A 9,308-nucleotide genomic window follows, 5' to 3' on the forward strand; every position below is an offset into this window, starting at 1 on the left:
GTGCGATCCATCCCTCAGCCCCTGTACTACAACCCCTATCATGGAACAGATCCATGATGGGGGTTGTAGTACAAACACTAATGTAGCCTCCCCAGCTGTCTGCAGACTCCCGCAGCCAGGGATTTACTACTCCCATCATAGAAACAAGTCTTTTCCATGATGGGAGTAGTAGTAGTAGTCCCGGCTGTGGGAGTCTGTAAGCAGAGGTGTTAGAACAGGTCTTAATAGCACATAGCAAGGGACTAAACTGTAGGAGGGTTCTGCCGACGTTTTCAAAAGGTTGCCTCTACCCTGGTCTATATTTGCGCATTTTTTTGAATGATAAGTGCCGATTAATGCGCTTTATGTCTATGTCAAAACAGAATTCTGCTTCTCACAGTAATTTTTGTTTAAATGGCATATATGAAAAAGACGCAAAAAAATTGTGCAAATAGCAAAAAATGCGCAACTATGCGCTTTTTACAGCAAGAAAAAGGATGGGAACAGCTTGATAAATCTCCCCCACAGTACCTACAGTGAAATATGGTGGAGGTTCAATGATGTTGTGGGGTTGTTTTGCTGCCACTGGCACTGGCTGTGGAGAGATCTTAAAATTGCTGTTGGGAAAAGGCACCCTTCCAATAAGAGAGACCTGGAGCAGTTTGCAAAGGAATAGTGATCAAACATTCTGGCTGAGAGGTGCAAGGAGCTTATTGATGGTTATAGGAAGCGGCTGATTTCAGTTATTTTTTCCAAAGGGTGTGCAACCAAATAATAAGTTAAGTGTGCCAATAATTTTGTCCAGCCCATTTTTGGAGTTTGGTGTAACATTATGTCCAATTTGCTTTTTTTTCTCCCTTCTTTGGTCTATTTCCAATACACACAAAGGGAATACATATGTGTATAGCAAAACATGTTACTGCAATCCTTTTCTGTGAGAAATACTTCATTTTCTTGAAAAATTTCAGGGCTGACAACATTAACGGCCATGACTGTACATTCAATCCAGCATAGTAAAGAATATTTAAAGGGGTATTCCCATCTGGAGAATGCCACCTTTACCCTGTGGCCTTCTTGTGGCTGCAGGAAGATAAAAACAGCTTAGGCGGCTGTTTTACACAATTTGTGTAACTCCTATTAATATTAAAGGGACCCAGCGTTCGGAACAAAATCTTCTGAATGCTGGGGCAGTGGAGTACCCCTTTGACCTTTGAACCTTTCTATGTAACTGTGTGATGTAGTACATGTTGAATGTCGATAAGATAGAATGACAGGAGGGCACTTCCAATCTAAACACTAACAAACTTTCAAATCCTTCTGAATAAAAATCGCATTTGTCCTTGGTGTGTTCTCGTATAGATCCTTTACACAATATCTACTTCCCAACACTCACCACTCAAATCGGTATTATTTACAATTGAAATGAGAGACAATTCATACATAGAGCAGAGCTAAATCTCAGACAAGTAAATGCTGCATCTGAAAATGTCAGATCCAAGTTTAAGATGCATTTAACGCATATATCATCATTCTATTAGTGCTTTTAGAAGAGCTTGAAGAAACGACATACTTCCAGATTACAAATGTGCTGCCGAAGATAAGCTTCAGCAATTGCACATCATGAAACAAATTTAAATAAAAGTAAAACTTCAAAAATATTTTCCTCCAAGTGATTTAAACAGACTCCTAATGTACTTCCACATCCTCTTGTTTCTTAAAATCACCAAGCGATAACAAGCCGAGTTTTTATTCAGCTAATAAACCAGGAAAGCTCTTTCAAGAATTGGTTCAATTGGCAATGAACTAAAGGCTAAGTTAGACAATAATGCACAAAAAGTTACACTTGAGTTAACCTGGTTCTCTCTTAGCACATAATGTACATATCAATTACTTAGTGATGCATTATATAGTGGCATCCAATTCAGCATGTCAAACTTTTCAACCCAATTTATAAATTTAGCTGCATCAGCAGCAGCATCATTTGCAGAAGTAATTCTTAACATCTCCGGGAATCGGTTCCTCTGAACAACTGGATGTATTTATTAGACGACACTTAGGGATCCAGTCTGCCCACTGAGCAAAACAAATGCTCAAGCATCCACATTATTAAAACGAGATTTTCTGGAAACTAATAAGTCAAATAATATGATGTGGGGGATGTCTGTGTGTATGAGCATTTTCAGCAATGGCAGACAGTATAGTTATTTGCTCATTTAGTTTTATATCATCATCAATGAAGCTCATCTGCGGTTTAGATGTCAAAATATTTAGTGTTTTGTAAAATTTGCTAAAATAAAATTAATTATAATCTACCTTATCATGTATATATCAACATCATCATTTCTATCTATCTATTTATCTATCTATCTAGTAAATGGATAAATGCAGCACACTAAGCGGAGGAAATGAAAAATTCCAAGATGTAAAGACAACATTTCAGTAGCCTCCCACTACATTTTCCTTTAAATCGACTGCTGCCAGAAAGTTAAACAGATTTGTAAATTACTTCTATTAAAAAATCTTAATCCATCCAGTACTTATCAGCTGCTGTTTACTACAGAGAAAGTTATTTTCTTTTTATATTTCCTTTGTGTCTGACCACAGTGCTCTCTGCTGACACCTCTGTCCATGTCAGGTACTGTCTAGAGCAAGAAAGGTTTGCTATGTGGTTTTGCTCCTAACCTGGACAGTTCCTACAGAGGTGTCAGCAGAGAGCACTGTGGTCAGACAGAAAAGAAAATCAATAAGAAAAGAATTTCCTGTGGAGCATACAGCAGCTCATAGGTACTGGAAGGATTAAGATTTTTAAATATAAGTCATTTACAAATCTGTTTAACTTTCTAACACCAGTTGATTAAAAAAAAAATGTTTTCCAGCGGAGTACCCCTTTTTAACCTGTTGGGGACGGAGGGCGTACCTGTATGCCCTCAGCCGCTTCCTGTCTATAACACGTGGCCCTGCGTCATAGTGGGTCGGGCCCGGCACCTAGCAACAGCCGGGAGCCGTAGATAATAGTGCGCGGCACTGATCACGGTGCCATGCACTATTAACCCTTTAGGCGCGGCATTCAACTTTGAACGCCGTGTCTAAAGGGTTAATAGCGCACGGCACCACTAAAGGGAAAGTAAACCATTGCCGGTTAGCTAAGGGGGCTGTTTGGGATCGCTGCAGTGAAATTGCGGCATCCCGAACAGCTTACAGGACAGCAGGAGGGTCCCTACCTGCCTCCTCGCTGTCCGATCGCCAAATGACTGCTCAGGGCCTGAGATCCAGGCATGAGCAGTCAAGCTGCAGAATCATTGATCAATGGTTTTCTATGAGAAACCAGTGATCAATGTGAAAGATCAGCGTGTGCGGTGTTATCGCCCCCTATGGGAGCTATAACACTGCAAAAAAAAAAGTAAAAAAAAAAAAAAAAAAAAGTGAATAAAGATCATTTAACCCCTTCTCTAATAAGAGTTTGAATCACCCCCATTTTCCCATTAAAAACAAAAACAGTATAAATAAAAATAAACATATATGGTATCGCTGCGTGTTTAAATATCCGCATTATAAAAATATATTGTTAATTAAACCGCACGGTCAATGGCGTACGCACAAAAAAATCCCAAAGTCCAAAATAGCGTATTTTTGGTCACTTTTTATATCATGAAAAAATATATGAAAAGTGATCAAAAAGTCCGATCAATACATAAATGGCGCCGCAAAAAATGAGCCCTCAAACCGGCCCAAACGCGGAAAAATAAAAAAGTTATAGGGGTCGGAAGATGACAATTTTAAACGTATAAATTTTCCTGCATGTAGTTATGATTTTTTCCAGAAGTACGACAAAATCAAACCTATATAAGTAGGGGATCATTTTAATCGCATTTTATCCATTTACTAGTGTGTTGGATCTGGTAACCACAGTCCTATTGTTTTCCAATAGCAGCATATGAATATGAAAAAGAAATAATCTGTCATTTAGAGACAGCATGTAGCTAGGATACCATGATGTATGATTATAAAACAATATCAATGGTGACATTTTACTTTCGGAGGTTGTAGATGGCTTGATGACTGAATTACGGAAAGTATTTATGACAGTACCAAATGTATAGTGCCCACTAATTGTTCCGATTGTTTGCCCTCTCTAAATGTCCATACCCACATTTTCATCAGTAAAGTCCGAGATTGAGCACAGAAGCTCTTGGCTATGACAGATAGTATTCTACCTGAAACGGATGCAAATACTTGGGTTTCTGAAGTGTGATTTTACCTTTTCTACATTCTAGATATGTGAATTTTAGATGCCACATCATGTCCAATTCTATTTGTCAGTGTATGTGCTCATGCTGACATTTATTTGTAAATCTCTATCGATGCCATAGCCATGTTAGCCTCTCATATATGCCATTTATATTTGATTTAGGTTAAATGGGTACTCTGGCCAGAAACAAAGGCTGCCCAACCAAACTAGCATAAACAGATATGTAAATCAGCAATGCAATATACATTTTCTGTATTTTTTGTATTAAAGGGGTATTCCAGGCAAAAACTTTTATATATATATATATATATATATATATATATATATATATATATTTTCAACTGGCTCCGGAAAGTTAAACAGATTTGTAAATTACTTCTATTAAAAAATCTTAAGCCTTCCAATAGTTATTAGCTTCTGAAGTTTTCTGTCTAACTGCTCAATGATGATGTCATGTCCCGGGAGCTGTGCATGATGGGAAAATATCCCCATAGGAACTGCACAGCTCCCGGGACGTGAGTCATCATTGAGCAGTTAGACAGAAAACAACAACTCAACTTCAGAAGCTAATAACTATTGAAAAGATTTTTTCCGGAGCCAGTTGATATATAAAAAAAAATTTTGGCCTGGAATACCCCTTTAAGTAGATGGTCATGCTTTGTAACAATGCCTGAATACCCTTGTGTACCTGTCTACATACTTTTACTTATTTACATCAATTTTTGTAAATGATTTTCTAGTAAGATGTGTTGTGTGCTGCATGTTGAGGGCTTATAGCATTTGTACTTTATTTATATTTTTTAAATCTGATTTCCTTTTGTTTTATTTTTAAATATGTTAGCCTGATGAAGGGCAATAAATAACCCGAAATGTTGCTATATGTAAATTTGCCACAGTCTTGTATTCAACAAGGAATAATACTTGCCACAGTTTTAATATCACTAGCAAAGTGAAGTGCTGACCCTATTTTTCTGTTCTTCATAAATAATGCTGTGTCTAGTCCTTTACAATTCATTCTTAGTCAAGCAAGGATTTTTGTGTTAGACCCACATGTACAAGCTAATTCGCTTAATCTCTATACTCTAAATTTCCCAAGGGATTTGTGGTATTAGTTCAGTAGAAGGGAGATAAACCTGTGCTATTGAATCTCACACTAGATGCATCAAAGAGAATTCTTCTGCTATATGTCTCGCACATCTGAACTTCAGGCAAAGCCATCGCTGCCCAAGTCTTCATCACATAACCTAAGAACCTATATCAGCAAATACTCTCGGGGTTTCTTTCAAAATCTTGCACCAAACTCTAATGACTTCTTTGGTCAGTGACCAGTCAGTCATAGCAGTATCCTGGGATAACTGTCTCCTAGTATTTGTTATGCGAGTTGGTGTAGCCTGTGCCTCCACATCCTCTCTATATCTGGACCCTCTTATTACAGCAGAGCTAGCAATTTCTTAGAAGCAATCACAGACCTTACATGAACTGTATGCAAGTCGGACATAGCCTTTGGAGTGCATTTCGGACATTTCTGTTTTTTGCCACTTGAGCTTAAAAATAACTAGCACACTGTCGTAGTGTTTTTCTTGATCTCTCAATGATATGTATAACAGGACCCGTGGCACTACAGTTGCCTGCAGCTCTAAGCATAGGTTTCAATATAATGTTGGATTAGAATAGCTTGCAAACAAACCCGTCCCATAGCTGCAGCAGCCTTTCTTTCTGATGGATCATTCCTTGTGAGATCAAAATTGACAACAGTTTGCTAATCCCTGTCCCTCCATATACTTATTATATTCCTGTGCTCTGGGAGTCCCACCAATGGATAGGAATTACTACTGCTATTGTTTTGCCCTTTTCTTCTGTTAAGTTGCCCATACATTCTTTTAAACTTTTGGCCAAACCTTCTTTTTTTCGACAGTTATAGAAATTTCTCATAGGTATTTGTAATTTCCATTCAAGCTTAATGCTCAGTTTTTCAGGAGAGAAACAATTTTTAAATCATAAGCCGTCTCCCATAAAAAATAACCAAAACATTCTTTGATAAGTTTTTTTTTTTGGCCTACAATACCTTTATCATCTCCAAGGATAAGACTTTCTGGAGAAAATATTATAAAAAATGTTGTCATACCTTTAAACGGGTACTCCAGGAAACTAAACTCATAGTCCATCCTTTCCCTCTCACCAACCTATTTATTTGTCTAAATATCACTCATTAGCTAAATAGAACAGTTTCCCTCTTTCAGCTGTCACTTACATGCAGGGAGTGAGAGAAAGACGTCCTTATCAGATCCACATGATGTTGTGATGTCTGACTCAATAAACAAGTTCAAGGGGGGGGGGGCTGGATGTTTTTCTAGAGAGTCATAACATTAGAGGTTATGGATAGTAGATTTATGGGGATAGAACATTGATTGGGGTCGGGAAGGAATATTTCCTCTGTCATGGGGCAATTGCCTTCTTCTGGATTAGGGATTTAGGTTGCACTTGATGGACTGTTGTCTTTTTACAACCTTACAAACTATGGGGGAGATTTATCAACACCTGTGCAGAAGAAGAGTTGTGCAGTTGCCCATAGCAACCAATCAGATTGCTTCTTTCATTTTCCACAGGCCTCTTTAGAGGCCTGTGGAAAATGAAAGAAGCAATCTGATTGGTTGCTATGGGCAACTGCACCACTCTTCCTCTGCACAGGTGTTGATAAATCTCCCCCTATGTTACTATGTTATGTTACATTGTCTTTGTGCAAAGCCCTCAGTGAGACTAGCCACCACCACCCTTCACAGCCACACCTCCCCTCCCTATGTGAGGATCTTGCCAGAAGAGAAACAGCCCAGCATCTCCTTAGCACATAATGCTGCTGTTTGCCTGCTTTAGATTTAATCACTGACTGCTGCCATTCAGAGCATTGCATGATTTATTGCTGGGTGGAAGGATAGTGTGAAAGAAAAGACATGTACAGTGCGTTTACAACAACACAGCATGCACACAGATAGTAAAAGCAATTGGCTGGAAGCCATTACACAGTGCCGCACTGACTGCTGGGAGTTGTCGTCTGGGATGCAAGCAAGGAAAAAGAATATTCAGGAGACAACAGGGGCCACAGGAGCTGGCAAAATCACAAGTATAACTACAGGGGACACAGAATAGTTATTGTGGTGGCTTTGGAACATTTTTATTTTTCTTAAATTTGAAGAAATTGTTGATTTCCATTTACCTAACCATCTTTGGAGTTTCTATATACTCTCCTCCATTCCTCCTTACTCACTACACCCAACATTTTCTCCCATTGTGCCTTATTCCTAAATATACATTTCTCCTCTACCCCTTCCAACCAATATCTATAAACAATTGACAGTCATCTCATCACCTAAAGGTAATATGCGTATAAACCTCATACAAGAGTATATCCAATTAACTTTATCTATATTTGTGCCCATAAAGACACTCTTAAAGGGGTACTCCGTCCCTAGACATCTTATCCCCATAGGGGATAAGATGTCTGATTGCAGGGGTCCCGCCACTGGGACCCCCTCACGATCTCCCTGCAGCACCCAGCATTCAATTTGAACGCTGGCTGTCGCACCCGAGGCTCATTATGTCCCCACCATGCCCCCTCAATGCAAGTCTATGGGAGGGGGCATGGCGGCCATCATGCCCCCTCCCATAGACTTGCATTGGGAGGGCATGACGTCACGAGGGGGGCATGGCTGTGACGTTAGCGCTGCATCACTAGTCATCAGGCACAGAGCGAAGTTCACTCCTTGCATCGGATGACTGCGGTGCCCCAGGAGAGATCGCAGGGGTTCCCAGTGACTGCACCCCCGTGATCAGATATCTTATCCCTATCCTTTGTATAGGGGATAAGATGTCCAGAGGAAGAGTACCCCTTTTAAGTTGAAAATATAAAAATGTTGCCTTCTCTGGTAGGTGAGATTCCTCTGCCAATTTTCTATACTTCTTTATACTTCCCCAATGGACAATCTGAGATTATATTTTGCCCGCTGCTTGCATCAATTTAAATAGGCCCAATCTTAAGAATTCAATCAATTTTTTATTTTCCCAAACTGGGGCAAAATCAGGTACACCTTCCTTCAAAATTTTACAGGTTTTAACCCATTAAAGGGGTACTCCGCCCCTAGACATTTTGTCCCCTATCCATAAGATGTCTGGGATCTCTCCTGCTGCACCCTAGTACATCAGCAGTCTGGAGCTATGTTTGCTCCGTGGCTAATGACAGGTGATACAGGGGATGGGGTATTGTAAAGTCACGGCCCTGCCCCCTTGTGACGTACACCCACCCCCTCAATGCAAGTCAATTCTATTTGTGTGGGGAAATTGAAAAGAAAACAGCAATTTTTCATATTTTGGATGGTTTCGATTTCACGCTGTACAATTTTCCGTAAAAATGACATGTGTTCTTTATTCTGTGGGTCAATACGATTAAAATGATACCCATGATTACATACTTTTCTATTATAGTACCGCTTTAAAAAAAATCTCAAACTTTTTAACCAAATAAGTACGTTTAAAATCCCTCCATTTTGACGACCTATAACTTTTTCATTTTTCCGTATAAGCGGTGGTATGAGGGCTCATTTTTTGCGGCATGATCTGTACTTTTTCTAGATACCACAAGTGCATATATAAAACTTTTAATACATTTTTTATATATTTTTTTGTTAATATGATGTGACAAAAAAGCAACAAGTTGGAATTTTTTTTTAACGTTTACACCGTCCACCGTACGGGATCATTAACATTATATTTTGATAGTTTGGACATTTATGCAGTACCAAATATGTTTATTAATTATTTAACTTTTTGGGGGTAAAATGGGAAAAAGGGACATTTAACATTTTTATTGGCGAAGGGAATTCTTCAAATTTTTTTACTTTTTAATTTTTTTTTACACTTTTTATGTCCCTATAGGGGACTTTCTATAGCAATCACTTCATTGCTAATACTGTTCAGTGATATGCATTGTCGGTGATCTTCTACTCTGGTCTACTCAATCTCAGACCAGAGCAGAAAACCCCTGGAGATGGATGGAGGCAGGGGAGGGGACCTCCATCCGCCATTATGG

Source organism: Hyla sarda, chromosome 5 (assembly GCF_029499605.1).
Source record: "Hyla sarda isolate aHylSar1 chromosome 5, aHylSar1.hap1, whole genome shotgun sequence".
NCBI classification, from domain to species: domain Eukaryota; kingdom Metazoa; phylum Chordata; class Amphibia; order Anura; family Hylidae; genus Hyla; species Hyla sarda.